This window comes from Tiliqua scincoides, chromosome 3, assembly GCF_035046505.1.
Source record: "Tiliqua scincoides isolate rTilSci1 chromosome 3, rTilSci1.hap2, whole genome shotgun sequence".
Classification (NCBI taxonomy): Eukaryota; Metazoa; Chordata; class Lepidosauria; order Squamata; family Scincidae; genus Tiliqua; species Tiliqua scincoides.
This window is the reverse complement of record NC_089823.1, coordinates 45732154-45752128: the sequence shown is the minus strand read 5'-3', so window position 1 is coordinate 45752128 and position 19975 is coordinate 45732154.

Sequence of the window (19975 nt, the reverse complement as noted above, 5' to 3'; positions counted from 1 at the left end):
GACTCCCTGAGCCACCATTTTGCTACTGGCTCCAGCTGATGGGCTTCTAGTACAGAACCAAGGAAATCCTGCCCACCTGAAGTGTGCGCTATGGTGCCCTATCAGTTCATGCAGGGCAACAGTGAGGGCCAAAAGATCTAGCTTGCACACTTTGTGAACCAATTATGAATCCTAAAATGTGCCGCAGAATCTTCTGCAACACACAGGAGGAGAAGCTGCAGATCAGTGGTAGAGTGCCAGCTCCATCTGCAGAAGTCCCAAGTTTGATCCACGGTGTCTCCAGGCAGGGCTAGGAAATACCCTTCTGAAGCCTTGGAGAGCTGCCGCCAGCCCATGTCACTGTCAACAATATTAAACTCGATGGACCAATGGTCTGACTCAGGATAAAACAGCTTCCTGACCTAAATAACAGCAGTGCATCAGCACATAAGTCACTGAAGGAAGGAAGTTTGAGAGCTATTAGTATAAAACAACAGATGTTCTTAGAAAATATTATGACATGTCAAAATCTAAACTACAAGTAATGCAGTATTATCTGCATTGCCATCTTCAACACTACATATGCAAACATGCAGCAGAAAGTATAAGTGGTTCTGGTCCCTCTGTTCTGCCCTCATATGCACTGCCTTCTCATCAACTCTTTATGCTTCGCTTAAATGATGTTAAGTACTTAGGTGCTACCCATGTACAAATATGCATATACATTCCATTGAATTTAAAGGATGTCTCTCCAGACTGGTCTGCAGTAAATCCCACTGCAATTCCATTTACACAAAGACTATTCATCTACAACCCTTTTTCGCCTCTGGGGTTAGCAATTGAGAAGATAACATAGCATCACTCTGGGGTCAGATTTAGTCCAGAGACTGCCAGTTGATTTCTCTGAACATCAAAGTCAGCTGAGACACTGTGTTTTATTTATGTAAAATAAAGTTTACCATATTACTGGAAAACTACTATCACTTTGCAGAGTTTGTTTACAGTTTTCCTTGGTATATTCTATATTATATTAATTATTTTCCATTTTCCCAGTAAATGTCTGGTAAATAGTTGAAATGGTGAGTTGCCTTTTAAAACTAGTTTTGTCAAAGAAACTGCCAACCCTGATGACACATGACTGGGGATGGAGCTGTAGCACTCTGGCTGGCACAAGGAAGTTCAATCCCAGATGTGTGCAGGTAGGGCTGGAAAAGACCCCTGTCTGAAACCCTAGAGAGCTTCTACTGCCAGTTGGTGCAGACAATGCAGAACAAGATGAAATATAGTAATGCACATACTCAGTATAAGGAAGTGTCATACAAATAGAAAGGCACATATATGTGGTTTCAAAAGGCAGACAACCTTCTTGAAGCATAGGGGAGGGGCAGGAATCACAGCTTAACCAGCATTTTATTTGCTAGTATTGCAGAGTTGCCACACAAAATCCACAGCTGAAGGACACTGAAGGACACATTGTGAGATCTATTTTCACAGAGAGGATATATTTATGTTGTTCTATTCTTATGGCACCTTTGTCTTCAGATTTTTCCCCCTGCAAATGTGCTCACAACATTTCTTGTTAGTGTTTACACACCACATTTGTGTTAGTTTGTGGTAAAGGTTGTTGTTCACCCTACCAACAAATAACAGCCCTGCAGGACATTCATGTGTAGAGGAAGAAGCTACTAATCTTTATGATGTACGAATATTATTATTATTATTATTATTATTATTATTATTATTAAAAACTTTATTTCTACCCCTCCTTTGTCCCCAGAGGGACTCAAGGCAGCTTACAACAAGGTTAAAACAAATTAAAAAACACAATTTAAAAACAGATAAAAGCATATTAACAACATATCATAAAAACAGTAGTCAGGTAAAAAGAGAATAGAGCAGCAAATCATAAAAGAATCAGGCCTGTAACCAGGTATTTAAAAAGATATTAAAAGATGTTGAAAAGATGTTTAAAAAGGCTGGGAACTCAGAAGGCTTGTCTAAACAGAAGGGTCTTCAGGCCTCGCGGAAATGTTTCAAGAGAAGGAGCAGTTCTTAAGTCAAGGGGAAGGAAATTCCATAGCGTTGGTGCCACTACTGAGAAGGCCCTATTACTTGCCGCTGCCCCACATACATTCCTAGGCGGCGGCTCTTGTAAAAAGGCCTTCTCTGATGACCTAAGAGGATGAGCCAAATTGTACTGGAGTAGGCGATCTCTAAGATACCCTGGCCCAGGGCAGTATAGGGCTTTAAAGGTAAAAACCAGCACCTTGAATTGGGCCCAGAAACGAATGGGCAGCCAATGCAGCTGCTGGAGAAGCAGCTGAATACTGTGGACTACATACTAGTAATGTCTATTAAGCAATAGCAGCAGACTACAAATTGAAGTGCTAAGAGCCTCACACACTTCAGTATGTTAAAATGCAATAATGGACAACTGAGCAATGTTGTGTACACCAGTGTTTACCAGACTGTGGGTTGGAACCCATTAGGTGGGTCACAAGCCAATCTGAGGTGGCTCCACATTCATTTCAATATTTTATTTTTCATATATTAGACTTGATGCTACCATGGTATATGACTGCATTGGGGAAAATGTTACAGACCTGTACTTTTAATAAGCTACTGTTTATATTCTTTTAACAATGATAGCCAATGGGACTTACTCCTGGGTAAGTGTGGGTAGGATTGCTAAAAATTTTCCTTGATGTGACATCACTTCCAGTGGGTCCTGACAGATTCTCATTCTAAAAAGTGGGTCCCAGGCCTAAAAGTGTGAGAACCACTGGTATACACAAAATAAAGAGGCCACACATATTACAAATACATTTTATGAATACATTTATCACTCTTAGGTAATAGGATTTGTCCTAGTCTTGAAAAGTGTTCTTGTAACAAAAGATGCAAAGAGTTAAGCCGAGTTTTACTACTGATTTGCCTCAGGCTACACCTCAAATCAGCATCAAAATCTCAAAATGCTTACAGCATCTAGACCTCTCTATTCAGTCCACTAGAACTTAGTGTCTCTTCAGTAGGCCCAGCGAAGCAGAAAACAGGAACAGTGTTAGCTGAGATGCTTATGTACATCTGTGTGTGCAGCAAAAAAAAAAAAAAAAAAGTACACCTCATGTACTCAGGGTCTATGTATTATATGTACAAGAACTTATAAACAGGAACGTCTAAAGCAGGGGTGCTCAATAGGTGGATCGCGATCTACCGGTAGATCGCGAGGCAAAATGAGTAGATTGCGGAGCCGTCTCTCCAAACTGTTAATATGTCAGTTTTGTCTAGTGACTTGACGAAACTGACATATTTAGCTGACACTAAATTGACACTGAAACTGACACTTTAGCTGCTCTTCAGGCATGCAGCAACAAAACGGACGAAACTGACTAGACTCCAGCAGGGGCTCCATACATTAAAGGGGGTGTCTGTCAGACGCTTCCTTCCCCCCTGGTAGATCTCCAGGCCTTGCTGGGTATCAAAGTAGCTCTCGAGCCAAAAAAGTGTGAGCAACCCTAGTCTAAAGCAAAGGAGAGGCAAGCAAAAGAACTTGTGGTCTATGCATTTTTGATCAGTTTTGCGGCATATGAATATTCTAAACAGTGTAATAATGTTTGTGGCTTGCCTCCGTTAGATAGGAACAATGTAGCTTGAGCAGACTCATTAAAAATACCAACAATTGTGTTGTTTCTTTGCTCAAAAAGCCCAAATCCTGTCTAGAGAGTCTACCTAATGAATTACAGACAGCCACTTGGCAACTGACCATTACAATCTGAGCACAAATTTCAATATAAAAATTAAACCGAAGCTACCCTTTTGTTATTTTCTTTCCAGTGAACATGATGAAATAGCAGAAGAAGCCAAATAGCAACTACATCTGGATGCCCTGCTGCTGCTTTATCCACTTTCCTCCAGAAAGGTGCTTGCACCATGAAAGATACCTTAAGACATACATGTCTTATTTAGCATAGGCTGGGCTATAGCTGAAGATTCAAAAGAAAACAGAGGCTGGTACTCATTAATGGCCTGGAGACCAGCTTGCTGGTTAGTGAATTTAGCATTTAAAAATTGATGATCTAATTGGATAAGCAGCTTTGAAAGAGGAAAGTGGCATGAAAATCTGCACTGGTGTTTTCTTTTGTCCCATGACTACCACTTGTGAGAAGACTACACAATAGCAATCTGTTATCCTTTCAGAAAATGAAACCTCCCTAAAAATGAACTCTTGCCCTTCATGTCAGTGTCAGTTTTTGACTTTGCTTGCTCCAATTTACTCCTCAATGTTTACTTCAGAGCTAGAGGGCCCATCGCCCCATTTTTCTTTTCCTCTTAACACTCCTCAGTAGCGTTTATTCTCAGTCTGCCACCAAGGGGCCAATTAGTGCTTCACTGTGTTGAGCTTTGTGATTTACCTAATAGGAGCTAGATTGGAATTAAATAGGGCACCAAACAGCTACAAGCAGGTATTAGCATTATGGGCTGCATTCAAACAGGTAGGGATTCTTGATGAGAAGTAGCAAGTGTGAAGAACAACATGTGATAGGGCTTTAGGTCCAACCAGCGTTTTAATAAAGCAAAACACATTTTTGGTCATGCTAATCTACAGCCCCCCAAATAAAGCATCCTTTGAACAAGATGCTTTAATGCAAATTAAATCAGTTGAAGGTCAACCTAATACAAGTCTACATTGGATTCAATTTTAGGGAAAGCATATTGAATATGCATATGGAAAGATAATGTGGGAGAAATGGGGCATTTGCTTCTAACCCTTTTATGAAATTGGTACATGTCATAACATGGTATACCAAAAGATATTTCAAAGTATTTTATTCTGCCCTCTCTACTGACAGAGATTATCATGACTCAAGAAACTAATTAATGTGTGCATTTTGTGTGCGTGTGTGTTCTCCCCCCCCCCCCGAATCCTGTGCCCTGGATAGCTGGCATGGTACAGTGCAAATTTAAGTTAATTCACTCTCCGCATACCCCCCCCCCAAAAAAACACTATCCAAAAGACTTTCTGCATCTGCAACTTATGAGAAGTTTTTCAAAGGCTACAGAGGAGATAACACAGTCAGCCTGGCTGGAGATAAGGGAATCACTTATTTTGCAGCAAAAGCCAATGTGCCCAATTTCATGATAGGTAGCGTAGAGGTAACTTCCTTGGACAGGCCTTTGACTGGAAAGAATCAATCTTCTTGAACCTGTACCAATGTAAAAAAAGGCTTCAAATCTCTCATTCCACCACCTTTCTGCAGACACTGCAGAGAGGGCCCCAATATTCCCATTCTGCAATACTTCATGCCAACAACTGCCTCATCCTTCCTCCTAACTCACACTGCAACAGAAGCATGAATGAACATTTCTGGGAGAAATATGGGCGGTAGCCCTCTTCCCACCTCACCCTGTCATCTTATGAGAACATAAGAAGAGCCCCGCTGGATCAGGTCAAGGGCCCATCTAGTCCAGTTTCCTGTATCTCACAGTGGCCCACCAAATGCCCGAGGGAACACACAAGACAACAGACACAACCTGAGTCCTGGTGCCCTCCCCTGCTTCTGGTAATCAGAGGCAGCTTGCCTCTAAAACCAAGAGCTTACACTTACCTACTATATAAGAACATAAAATCTATATAAGAACATCTATATAAGAACCTACTATATAAGAACATACAACCTTCTTGAAGAAGGCCTTCCTATAGAAGCTCAATTCCACGCTAGGGATAATTAAAAAGGGGATTGAAAATAAAACAGCTAATATTATAATGCCATTGCACAAAACGATGGTACAGCTGCAGCTAGAGTATTGTGTTCAGTTCTGGCCCCCACATCTTAAAAAGGATATAGTGGAACTAGAAAAGGTGCAGAAGAAAGTTACCACAATGATTACTGGGCTGGAACATCTCCCTTATGAGGAAAGGCTACAGCACTTGAGGCTCTTCAGTCTAGAACAGGGGTGCCCAAACCCCGGCCCTGGGGACACTTGCGGCCCTCGAGGCCTCTCAATGCGGCCCTCAAGGAGTCCCCAGTCTCCAATGGGCCTCTGGCCCTCTGGAGATTTGTTGGAGCCCACACTGGCCCGAAGCAACTGCTCTCAGCGTGAGGGTGACTATTTGACCTCTCACGTGAGCTGTGAGATGAGGGCTCCCTCCACTGCTTGTTGTTTCACGTCTGTGATGCAGCAGCGGCAGTAAAGGAAAGGCCAGCCTTGCTTTGCAAAAGGCCTTTTATAAGCCTTAAGCCAGGGGTGCTCACACATTTTTGGCTCGAGAGCTACTTTGAAACCCAGCAAGGCCCGGAGATCTACCAGAGTTTTACAATGTTCACACCATCATAACATATAACATTTATGTGTACAATGTATGTTGGTGTACCTTGAGCCCCACTGAGTATAACAGGACTTACTCCTGAGTAGATATGCCTAGGATTAGGCTGTGAGGCTGCAATCCTAGCCACACTTACCTGGGAGTAAGCCCCATTGAGTACATTCCTCCCAGAGGCACCTGAAGGGGGGGGTTGGCACTCCACGATCTACTCATTTTGCCTCGCGATCTACTGGTAGATCGCGATCCACCTATTGAGCACCCCTGCCTTAAGCTATTGCAAGACCTTCATTCATTCATATAAGTTCATCTTTAATATATTCATTTATGTAAACTTATGTACATTTATTCAAATTTTAAACGTAAATCAATTCTTTTTTTCCCTGGTCCCCAACACAGTGTCAGAGAGATGATGTGGCCCTCCTGCCAAAAACTTTGGACACCCCTGGTCTAGAAAGAGGCACCTGAGGGGGGGCATGATTGAGACATACAAAATTATGCAGGGGATTGATAGACAGAGGGATGCATTTTTCCTCTCACACAACACCAGAACCAGGGGACATCCACTAATATTGAATGTCAGGAAAGTTAGAACAGACAAAAGAAAATATTTCTTTATCCAGCATGTAAGTAGTTGGTAGAACTCCTTGCCACAGGATGCGGTGATGGCATCCAGATGAGATGCCTTTAAAAGTTGATTGGACAGATTTCTGTAGGAAAACTCCACCACAGGTTACAAGCCATGATGGATATGTACAGAATGAGATTACTTGGTCGCTCAATGAGGGCTGGGTAGAAATTTTTTTCTGTCATCCAAATTGGCTGTGGATGGCAGTATTTTTGCTACCCCAGACTAGCGAGGGAGGAAAGGTATATTCAGTAGGTTTCATGCATTAAAAATTGTGTCGTGTTTAATAAAGTAGCACAAGTTAAACCCAATTGCAATCTGGTCTCTCTGCTGGGTTGTGAGCATAAATAGATAAATGCTAGATGCAGGGAGGTGGCAGCAAGATGCAAGTATCTTATGGTCTTGTGTGTGCTCCCTGAGGCATCTGGTGGGCCGCTGTGAGATACAGGAAGCTGGACTAGATGGGCCCTGGGCCTGATCCAGCAGGGCTCTTCTTATATTCTTCCACCTGCTGCCACCCAATTTCCATACCAGAACAGTATGGTATGAGTGAGACTGGGTTTGGAGCAATAGGATTGGCTCAGGCTTAGCTCAAAGCATGAGGACAATGGCTGCACTTAGAGCTTATTGAGCACAGACAGAAGGGGACAACTCTGCCCACCCCGACAAGTGTTCATTCCCTGTCCTAAGCTTTTATCCTCATCTCATCTCCCATGGACACCATTTTGATGGCCATAGGCACATTTCTAGAAAATGCAAGTCAATTCTGCATCATTCACTGGATGTTAGTCTTCTATTCCAGGTACACCTAGAATTCAGATTCAACAGCTTTATTTCCAACATGCCACAAGAAGAGAGTAGGAGCATACAAGGTGTATAAAACACGTTCTCTTAATGAAACACAGAAAAAAGTTTCTGAGCCTTTTATAGTAATACATTCGACATTTTAAAGTATTTTGTATTTATGTTAAATGTTATGCTATGGTAGTTTAATGCCTTGTCTTTGAGCAGGTATAAATGCCTATTAGAAACTGTAAGGAAGTAACTACTTTGGCATTAGTATAGGCACATTTACATGGCATATATATGTTTTGAGTCATGGGAGAACAGCATATTTTGTATGTACAGAGGCTCTTTACCACAATGCATTTCATTTATTGTGACAATTCATTTTGATGAGCACCTATGAGCCGCAATTGGAAGTAACAGCATGAAACAAACCAGCACCTTTAATCTTGTTATCAACAGAGAAAGTGACCAGCAGAAGCTGCCAAACTCTGCAGCAATACACAGAAATGTGCAGCGCACATACTTTCATTTCAACAACGTTTAGGAGCAACAACACAATTGAAGAGGCAAGCCTTGGGGGATCTCTGCCTCTTCACTGGATTATTCATGCACACAGCTCCTTCCCTCTTCGCTGAAATCCTCATTCATGATTTGATCCTCTCCCACTTATTCAGACCCCTTTCTTTAGCTTAGGGCAGGCCCTATGGACCCAGGATTCTTTATTTGCAAAATCCATCTACCTTTTCACAGTTTTCACACAGCAAAACACAATTCTATGACCCTCATTCTCAACAACTATTCATCTTTCATTTCAAAACCATCCTTGCAAAAAGACCTCTCAAGGATTTGTTTGAGCTTCAATTCTGGTATCACCCTAACACCCTACCTGCACCATTCCTTTTGCATTGTTTCTTTCCAGCTTCATACCACTATTGCTGGACATGCAACAGTTCACCTTCAAATGTATAAGGAGAAAAATGTACACAGATGTACATATCTATTTTTTTCCACATGATCACATGCAGGAAAATCCCTGTCAATCACAGCTTCCCAATGAGCACTTATGGTATATTAAAAATACATATATCCAATACATATGACACACGCGTACCCTCTTTTTCCAACATCCATGTACGGTAAATGTCATGTATCAAAAACACATGCAGGCCATTGCACTTTGCAAGTTCTCCAGTTAAGGAGATCTCTCTCTCCCAACTATTGATGGCAAACCCCTTCCAAAAAAGATATGAAAATTTGTGTTCCTCCTCCTATTATGATTTAAATCACTTTGATATTTTTCTGCTGCTTCTTATATGTACCTCTGTAATTGCACTGAATGGTTCCATAAAACATGCAGTCAGCATTAAAAAATACTACCCTACCAAAGAAAGTTTGGGTGTGGAAAAACTCCTTGAGGGAGAGGGGCTGTTCAGAATTTCTGCTTTGCACTTTGCAGAGGCAGAAGGAGACTCCATTTTCCTTGCTAGACTGAGGAGGGTCTCAGGCCAATTTTGTCTCCCTCCCCCTTTCTCCTCTCCTTCTCAGATTCTTTAACACACATGATGTTCTCCTGCAGGCCCTAGCTGGGAAAGCATGGATCTCTCACAATTTCTCTCTCACTCTCTCCACTTCAATACAGCTTCCATATGGCTAAGGCTGTGTGTGGTAAGGGACATTAGGCTGATGAATATTTGTGCCACTCAAGATCTTTATAGATTTCTAGATTCTTGTTATTTGTCTAAAAGTAATAAACTCCAGAGTTATGATATGTGATAAAATATGTTATATTTAGTTATGCTAAAATACCGGAGAGGATTTTTACCTTTCACTTCAGTGAAAATCCTAACATTTTAAAAGTAACAATATCTACAAAAGCTAAGAGTGATATCAATTCTTTTTTAAGGAGTGGCAATAATAAATCAGACTCCAGTCTCTCTCTCTCTCTCTCTTAACATTATCTCAACAGCAGTAAGGTTATACTCACAAAAGCAACAGCAATAGCAGTGAACAAACAATCCCCTTATACTGTTGCCCTCACACCCAGCCAGCTATTTGCTGAATGATAAAAGGCATCGTTCTCGAAATAAATTCTGTTTATTCTCCCAAAGCCATTATACATTTTTAATATACGTTGTGTTGTTTTTTTTAATCAAGCCTGTATGTTTTGCAAGATTTGGGTGTCCTGCTAGAAGGGGGAAACACAAGATCCGAATATAACAATGACAAAAGATTCATGGTCTCCCTCTTCTTCCTGGCATCTCGCTATTTTTTTTTAAACATATGTACAATTGGAGAGGCGGGTGAAAGCCCCCAATTCCTCCTCCCACCCCATTCTCGGTATTAATCGCCCAGTAAATCTTGCAAAAAGGCACAACAGAAAAGGACAGAAGCCAACAGGTGGGGAGGGGGGGATAAAATAAAAAAAGCTTTTGTGTTCATTTAGAAATGCCATGTAGTTGAGCTGCAGTTGAGCTCCTTTGCCTTTGTCAGGAGGAGTGCAGGAGCCTTCGGAAATAGGACCAAAACAAAAAGAAACACCACCCCAAACCAACGCCACGCCAACTTTGACCTTCTGTAGAAGCCTTTGAGCTAAAGATCTTGTTTTTAAAAACAATCACACACACAATTTTCCTTGGGTGGGCGTGGATCTTTTCTCTGCCCCAGGGGAAACTGAGGCACGGGAGGAGGCGGAGGAGGTGGCAGGCCACCCCGCGGTGGGAAAAGTTTGTGGCTGCCCCCTCCCGGGCTGCTCTCCCGCCACCTCTCCATCCATCCTCCCTCTCCCTGCCCTTCTGGCTCCAGGCAGAGCGCACGAGCGCTGGCGCATCTCGCAGACCCCCGGTGGCAGCAGCAGCATTCCTGGGCTGGGTCTCCTCTCAAGAAGAAGCCGCGCGCGCCCCAAGCCCAGAGAGCTGTTGCTCGCGGTGCAACCACTGCGGCGGCTCTAGCCAGCCAGGGGGCCCTTGCGCTCTGCGAAGCTGGGCGAGAAGGCGGCGCAGGGAGCCTGGCGCGCCGAGCTCCTGCTGCCCCCTTTGCCACCCCCTCCACCCTTCTCTCTCTCTCCTCCCGGGCTGCGCCTCGGAGAAGAAGGGAGGAGGAAGAGACTGCAACAAAATAACAGCGCCCAGCCAAAGGCGCGCACACAGCGAGCGAGCGAGCGAGCAGCATTCCTGGCTTGCGCGTCTCCCTCCCTCCAGAGCGACTCCGGAGTGCCCAGCCTGCCACCGGCCCCCCGAGCCAGAGAGGGCGGCTGAGTGAGGCAGCTCCAGAACGAGTGGCCCCCTCCTCCCCCCTCCGTGCTTGCCAAGCATGGAGAGCTCAGGGCTCCAGAGCAAAGAAAGCCTGCTTGCTGGTGCGCGCGGGGAGCAGCTGCCACCGAGGCGAGGAGCAGCGTCTCCCCTCTTACCTTCTCTCTCCCTCTCCCTCTTTTTGAAATCGGGTGTTCTGAAGAGGATTTCTGGAGACTCGTCCGCCCAGGAGCAGAGGGGGGGAAGTGAGTGGAGACCCCCGGCAGCCCCCGCCACCCTTCCCCTGCAGTGCCCCGGCCTCCCGGCACCAAGGCACGAGGACAACATCAAAGCAAGTTGGGGGGAACACTTGAGGGGCCTATTGTCTGCTCGGGTCTGCTGGCTTTTCTCTCCCGCCTCCCCCTCTGGCTGGCGGGAGACTTGGTACGGCCCAGGCATTCATGCCAAGTCGCTTTCACACATGGAAGCTTGTCTCAAGCAATTGCTGACAAGCCACAAACAAGACATTCTCCCTCCCTCCCCCCGCCCTCCCCCTCCTCCGTTCTTCAGAATGCAAGCTCCAACTCCAGTGACAGGCAGGCGGGCTTGGCCTCCCCCCCCCCCCCACACACACACACAGCTCACTGCTGCACTGGTGGAGTTAAGAGACAGGAAAAAGCCCAGGCTGAGTTGGGGGCAGGGAAAATCTGTGTCCCAGGGAAATGGCAGGGAGAGAGAGAAGCTCTGCACACAACAGCACAATCAAAAGCTTGGGCTTTCTCTGGTGGGGGGATCCAAGACTGAGCAACTGGGGCTGGGGCGGGAAAGAGGAACCCAACTCCTTTGCAGGGCTTGTGGGGCACTCGGGGATAGCAAAATCTGCCCCCAAACCTCCGTCCACAAAGGTTGCCGCAGATCAGTGGTGGGGCATGTTGTATCATCCACCCCAGGTTTCCAAAAGGCCTTCCTTCTGGCTTTCAGATTCCCCAGCATTCCTGGATTTCCATACTGCTTTCAATATTGGTTGTTCTGCTTCGGTTCTGGCCTCATTTACGTGTCCTCACAACAACCCTGTGAGATGCGGGTTAAGCGCTGAGAAACAGCGACTTATGCAAGGAGGTAGGATTGCCAACTCTATTCCTGGAGATACGTATATAGTGTATATTCCCCCCACACCCACACACATGATGTCATGTCATTTAGCCAAGGAGGCCCTGTCTAAACCTCAAGGATTGCTTGCAGTAGTCTCCTGGAGATTGAGGCTGATTTTTGGACACCCCCAGCTCAATCCTGAACGGCTGGCAATCCTACAAGGCTGCCCAATGAACTTCAGGGCTAAGGACAATGCCTCAGATTGATCCTGATGCTCCCCATTGCACAACATCACCACCACCACATCACTACCCACAACCTTGCGCTGGCCCACTGCCAGCAAGCACTGTTGCAAATATGTGTAAGGCATGCCTGCAACAGTTAGTGCTGGCCTAGGTGGTGGAGTGGTGAGTGGGGGTGTGGGGAGAGGCGTTCTGGGGCAGGGGAGGGCAGGACAGGGGGAGGGAGCGGGGCAGGAGGGGGTGGGTCTCAGCTCTGCCAGATCCATAACCCTGCACTGGACCTCCCTGCCCAGCATGGGACTGTTTTATTCTAAATAGCCACTGCATTTGGGCACTGCTGCATCCCTGGGCGCTGGGCAGCTCAGAATTGGGTGGTTTGTCTCCAGGTGATTACTGAAAGTCATCCTAGATAGTTTAACAGGGCCTAACTTCCAGGAATTGCTTCAGGGAGAGTTGACAAATCTGGGATGGTAGTGACTAAGAAACTAAGGGCCAATCCTATTGACATTCCAGCATGGATGCATCTGCAATGTAGCACTAAGATAAGGAAACAAACATTCCCTTACCATTTTTATCCCGCCCTTCTCCCTAACGGGACCCAAGGACATTTAGGATGTCACGCACGACCTGTTGGCATGGCTGCATCACTTCCCATGGCTGCTGGAAAGATAGATAGGATTGGGCTCAATTGCTCATTTCAATGTCACAAATACCAGCCATGAAAGCCTAAGCACATATATCAATCTGTGGTTTCTTGTGAATGTGGTTTAATGTTCCAGAAGCTTGCATGTTCTTGCCTCCCTTTACCTCTTCAGTTCACATGCTGTGAACAGTCTGGTTTGTTTAAACCACATTTGACTTTTGCAAGGCCAGGAACGCTGGCCAGGAACATGGTTTAGCTCACAAACCAGGATGTGAAATCAAGGTGAAATTGGTGTGTGAACTAGAGTTAAAATCAGTTTTAAGTTTTGCACAAGCCATGCATGGCTTAAATAAACCAGAATGTTGCTATCAGCACTCCTCAGTGGAGGTCATGAGGTAAGAAAGGAGAAAGGAAGTAGCATGCAGGCTCTGGGAATGCCATGTTCCTGAACTAAACAAACCATGTTCTGATGATTGTATGAATAAGCTCTTACTCATTAGTCAGTGTGTTTAGAATTGCAGCCTCAAAGGGATATCTCACAATCCAACACAACAGTTAAGCACACTGAGGTCAACTGAAATAGTCTGGACTGTACACATAACTGTGGCCAAAGTCTGTATCATGTTTTTGCATACAGTGTATTTATAGCCTGCCTGATTTGGGAGGGTTTTTTAAAAATGTTATTTTGCCCCTTGGAGTGCAGGTAATCATAGTTCAGAAGTGCAAAGGCTAAACAAGGACCTGAGTGGCATGATGCACTATATTCTGTGTATTATGCATGAATTCATGACAGTTCATTCAGCCTTGAAAATGAACCACATGGCTGTCAGAAGTTTTGTAAGGAAACCACAACACTCCACCTTAGAAAACATGTGCTGTGCCCAGATACAAGAAAGGGTTCTGCTGCCTGGCTTGTTGCACAGGTTTGCAAGGTCCTAGGAAATTCCACACAAACTTCAGCAGGCTTCGTGAGTATAACAGTGCCTTTAATCCACATATACAGTATACAGATGTTATAAATGGGAGCAAATGCTATTATCTCCATTTTGTAAGTGGAGAAGCAGACAATGATTAAGCACTTTGCTGAACCCACCTAAAAGAGAACCCAAATTCTTTGCTCAGGGTTGACTAAACTATTAAAACCACTATACTTTCTACCTACCTGAATTCTCATTTGTTCAGAAAGGTGGAATCTCACTGCTTTGCTACAAACATTTTACCTCCACCAAGTTTGTGGTATGGGGATAAGAGGGTAAAGGAGTCAATCGGGGAGAGGAAAGAAATGGGGGTGGGTGGTTTTGCTTTCAGAGGCATGTGACATATGAAAAATGGAACATAAGCAGAACATTGCAAAATTCCAGATGGCCTGAAAACTGGAAGGCTGGGATGATGAGTAGAAACATATCCAAGGCAATTTGAAATGCAAAAGAAAAAGGCATCTGGGGTAGATATGCTCTGATATTTTAAGGGAAGCATAACCAATTATTATTTGCTATTTGCCAAGTTCCTTGCCTTTTTTGTTTTGCATTTCACCATTAGCACAATAATGCGTGTAAAAGAATACAACCACCTGATTACATATCTGCTCTACTTTTAAGATTCTTCTTGTTTCCTAGTCTCCTGTTTCAATATACTAATTTGTATTTTTGTTTTTACAGAATAGAAAATATAGTTGGAAAATATAGTTGAACAAACCACATAGATAGTAATCCTTAATTTTCACCTCCCTTACAACAGCCATTTGTACAGTCCATTTGTATTATCAGTTTTGTGGCTTTATAATATTACTTTGCTGTGTAATCCCTGGCCAGCACAATGGTCAGATCCTTAATTCTGATAATCCACACAGCTAGCTAATAGGAAGGGGGGGGGGAAGCAGAAAGAAGTTGCAGAAATATTTAGAGAAGCAGTAGGATTAGTCAGACTCTTGAGTTCCAAAATCTTGGGATGTGTTTGTACAAGACCTGGAATGTCAGGAAACCTATCTTGCAAAACAACTTAGAAAAATATTCAAAATGAGCAAATAATATTGTTATGATAGTTAGTGGCACTGCTGCATCCAGAGGTTTGCAGGCACCTCACCCCCATCTTGGGCGTATTGCCTAGCACCAGATCACTTGGATCTGCACCACCTCTTTAGGTGGTGCAGATCCAAGTAGCCACATTCAGGCTGTGCAACATGGGTTAAAGGGAAGTGATTTCCCCTGCCCTGGGTTGCACTGCAACCAGCCCCAACCCTACGCTGGATACAGCGCAGGCCAGCCTTCCTGCCTGTTCCGGCACAGGTTAGGATTGGGCTGTTAGTAAGATTATCTTCTTGAAACAGCCAGAACCAAAGAAATGCTATTATCACATACCTTATAGCTCTGATCCAGAAAAAAAAGGCATTCCATTGACAAAGCAAATTCAATCTGAGGGAGCCTTTATTCAGTTAGTAGATGTTTCATTCTTTTGAATGGACTTCCATTGAAAAGTTGACACCCTGAGAGAGACTATTCATTTTTGTCATGTGATCAGAGCCTCCAGGAACTTGACTGTATAAACCTTGTAGACTGTGGCTGAGACCTAGCTTGGTGACTGTGCATACTCAAAGCTCCAGAACACTTAAACAGAACGGGGATGTACAACATCAGCTCGTACAGCTGGCAAGAATCTTTGAATTGGCTAGGCCTGATAGAATACTAGAAGCTGGTGGCCTCTCCTCTTGCTTGGTCAACAGAGCAGTAAATGTGGCATTTCAGGCACCAGCTCTACACACTCCAGGTCAAAAGAGGCACAGTGTCGATGGCCCCAGCCAAGTCCTGACACATGCTTAGCTGCAGGGCACTTGGAGGGGCGGGGGAGGGGGAGGCTTGTGCTGACACATCAATAGTGGCATTCTGTATGAAATAAATGGGGAAAGTCTGCCTTGCTACACAGAAACATCAGAATGCTGTGCACCTGAATGAACCAGGAATGCTGCCAGAGTATAGTATGGGGGCAGCATATTTCATTGTATGCTCCCATCCCAACAAAAGTAGCCCATTAGGAACTGCTCTTTCTGAATGATGAAACTTTTATATGCACTGATAGATTATAATAGAGGAAAGCATTTAAGTATGGGGGAAAAAAACTAAGTTTCCTCCAAATTGGGGGGGACGGACGACAGCATAGGGGCAAACATTGTGAGGAGGCAAACATTCCCCTTCTGTCATTGCCTACAGAGTGACCCAGCTGAACTCACCTTCACTGGCTCTGGAGTAGCTGAAAACATAAGCAGCATCACTGCAAATATTCAACAGTTGCATTCGCATCAAAAAGTTACAGCATCAAAAATAAAATTTAGAAAGCTGATAATCAAGAAAAAGTCCATGAGGGTAGAAATTAATAGCCAAGAAGGGCTCAAACGCAATCAGCACTAAATTTTAACTGTGTATTCCTTAGTCTCGGAAGAGTCACATCAAATAAACACCAAAGAGTTCATAGCAAATTGTATATCAAAGGTCCATGAATTCTGTAATTATTATGTAATTATGTAATACCCCATGGTACTAAATATATTTATTTATGAAACTTAATATCCCACCTTTCAGAAAAAGCACTGAAGGCAGCTTACATTTAAAGCAATAATAAAGCATAATGGTACGAAACCAATACAATCACTTTAAAACATCAAAATAAATGTTACATAATAAAAATGTTACCATTCAGCAAATGTGATTGTTAAGTATTTGTGTGGGTCTTTTTTCTATGATGATTTAATCATACTGCACATATATTGGGATATAAAGTCATGATCATGGTTCTAGTTGAGTTACATTTTTTCACGTTCATTTGGGTGGGTTGCTTTGTGTTGGATTGCCGCCAAAAGAAGTTGCCTAATTTTTCCTCCCATTTTGAGTGTTTGCCAATTGCCATGCTCTTTGCAGTCCCATTAAGTCCCATTGTGCCTACATACAAAAGCATATGCTGACCAGGCTAGCTATGTGGGGGCTGGAAAGTCCTTCAAGATTATGTCTCTGGCAGTGCAATCTACTCAAGACAGTGCATGTCAAATCAAAAGTAAATCCTATTGTGATCAATGGGGCTTACTCCCAGTGTATTTAGGATTGCAGCCATATCCAGCCCTCTCCACCAAGGCCATCTCATACCCTGTCTGTCTAATTCTGGGCTATACCACATCTTTGTGGAACTCCTTGCCACAGGATGTGGTGATGGCGTCTAGCCTAGACGCCTTTAAAAGGGGATTGGACAAGTTTCTGGAGGAAAAATCCATTATGGGGTACAAGCCATGATGTGTATGCGCAACCTCCTGATTTTAGAAATGGGTTATGTCAGAATGCCAGATGCAAGGGAGGGCACCAGGATGAGGTCTCTTGTTATCTGGTGTGCTCCCTGGGGCATTTGGTGGGCCGCTGTGAGATACAGGAAGCTGGACTAGATGGGCCTATGGCCTGATCCAGTGGGGCTGTTCTTATGTTCTTATGTTTGCAAAATCCCTCTCTATCAAATCACCATACTTGACTGGCAGTTTCTGGGGGACCACATACAAGCCACGTTGCCTGCTATGATGTGGAAAAAGTCATCTCACGTTATCTGCTCTGTGCTATAGGTGGCAACATTGCACTGACACCTCTTCTAAACTTGACTGGCAATTCATTGACTGTGCAACAGCTTCAAAGAACAGCTACAAAGATTGTAGACCTCTGCAATCAGATCCTGTGCATGATTCATCCAAAGGAAATTCCACTGAGTTCAAGGGGACTTGGTTTGTAGTAAGTGAGCTGTGCTTAGGCTTGCCTCTTAAAACCCATTTCTGCCCAGCCCACAAGTGCGCACATTTGGTCCCTGTTACATACATGCAATGTTGGGCTGAAATGGTTTAAAATGGAAAGGGTTTGGTAAAGATTCTTAGGTTAAACTGGGAAAAGGTGATGGGGAAATGTGCAGATGTTTATTCGTGCTGATGTAGGATGCTGAACCCTCTGCCTTTAACTAACAGTGCCAAGTGGATTGACTTGAGCAAATCACTATCTCTCAGCCTTAATTTCTCTTCTATAACAGGGGAATTATCATGATTTGCACACTGCGTCTTAGGGGCTGTTGCAAGAATAAACTAAATAAATATTGTGAAGTGCTTTGCACATTAAAAGTGCTATATACATAAATCAAATTAGGGAGAAAGCTATTTACTCCTACCTGTTTCACAAGCCAATCACATTTCTGTGGCTTACTTACCGGGTTGTTATTTACTCTCAGGCAATTTATCTTTTCAGATAAATACATCTAGTGCTCTGAAAATGAAAGTGATGTTTATAAGTATGTGACTGAATCTGAAACTGAATCTGGATCTAGACAAGATGGAATTGATACTAGTGATTGATCCAGGGCCAGCTGATCCACGAAGCCAAGTGAAGCAGACACCACTGGTAGTGGATTGGTGGGGTGCTACCTCTGACTTTCACTATTCCTTTCCCTCCTTGGATATGAAAAGAGAGAACAGAGCAGAACCTTTTCTGCTGTGGAGTGTGGAGGAGAGGAGAGCTAGAGAGACTCTGATGACTCAACAAACTTGAGAGTGTCTGGGCTCCTCTTCTTATGGGAACTATTCATCCACAAAGATCAAATCCTGCTTATAATGGTTTATATTAACCATGCACATTAACTAGGCTAGCAAAACAGGGACTTTTCAATTATGGCCCCAAAATTTCAGCACATGTTCCTGAGGCAACCAGCCTAAGCTCAACAGTGTAGATTTTTAGGAAACAACTGAAAGCACTGTCATTTATTCATTTGTGATTTGCTGGTTTTATGAGACTTATAATCCAATTGTGTTTTTCTTCTTTGTCATTTTCATTTTTATTGGCACTTATTCTTATTTCGTATGTAATCTTACTTTACAGGGTGGTTTCCTAGCATGGCTGAGTGAAGTGACTACCTTGGGCAGCAGACTATGTGGGGTGGGGTAACTTCAACCAGTCTTTACTCTGCCTGCTCCATTTCCCATCACCTCCACCACTACCACTGCTCTCTTTTACCCTCAAATACCCTGAAGTATTTTTAAAAAGCAGAAAGAGGAAGGTGGAAGTGTGTGGAGAAACAGCAACAGCCTAGCATGTTCCTTTCACCCCACACACTTCCACAGCCTTCTTTAAAAAATACTCAGTAGCCTGAAGAGGAGGCAGCAGTGGACATGGCAAAAAGGGGTGTGTGCAAATGCACACAAAAGCAAAGGGAGGAGGCAACCACAGCTTGCTCCAGACACACGGGTGCCTCACATCAGCCTTGATTACAAAACTGACAAGGGTCTCCATTTGTAAAACTTGGATAAAACACTCCAAACACATATGGAGTGAATTTCTGTGATCTCTCTCCAGTCCTCTTTCCTTGCTCTTCATTTATGAAGCACAATACTTTTGTACACCAGCATCACGCGCTTTAAGGTTGCAATCCTATACAAGCTTACCTGAGAGTAAACCCCATTATACAAAGTGGGACCTATTTCTGAGTAAACGTGTATAGGGTTTTGCTGTGTGTTCATTCAGCTCGACCCTTTGTTCTTGTTATTAGTGTCTTTATTATTATTGCTATTAAGTTCAGAAACTTGCATGGCTGTGATCACACCCTTATTATGTTGTTTCACAACTGTCTTTTTCAAAACTCTGAGTATCAGGTTGCTAGTCCTTATGGAAGAGTGTGCAGATGTTATCTGGAAAAGGACCATAAACCAGAGTGACATGAGGAACAAAATGGGACTCAAGGCAGGTTTTGAGAATTCCAGTTTTCTGCTCCTCCTCCATAGGTGCCAGCAAGCATCTGGTGTGTGACACATATAGACACAGCTTCTGCAAATATATACACCTATTACCAAACAGTACATGCAACCCATTCTCCTTGCCTTCAAGCACCCAATGTATGTACAATCTAATTCAAGACTACATAGCATATGACCATAAAATGTGCAGTCTGCCAGGGGATTTCTCCGTCTGTTAGATGGCCCACAAACTTGGAGGTGGCCAAAGGAACACATTGCATTTGCAGCCTATTGTCTGAGATGTGCACCCAGGATTTCCT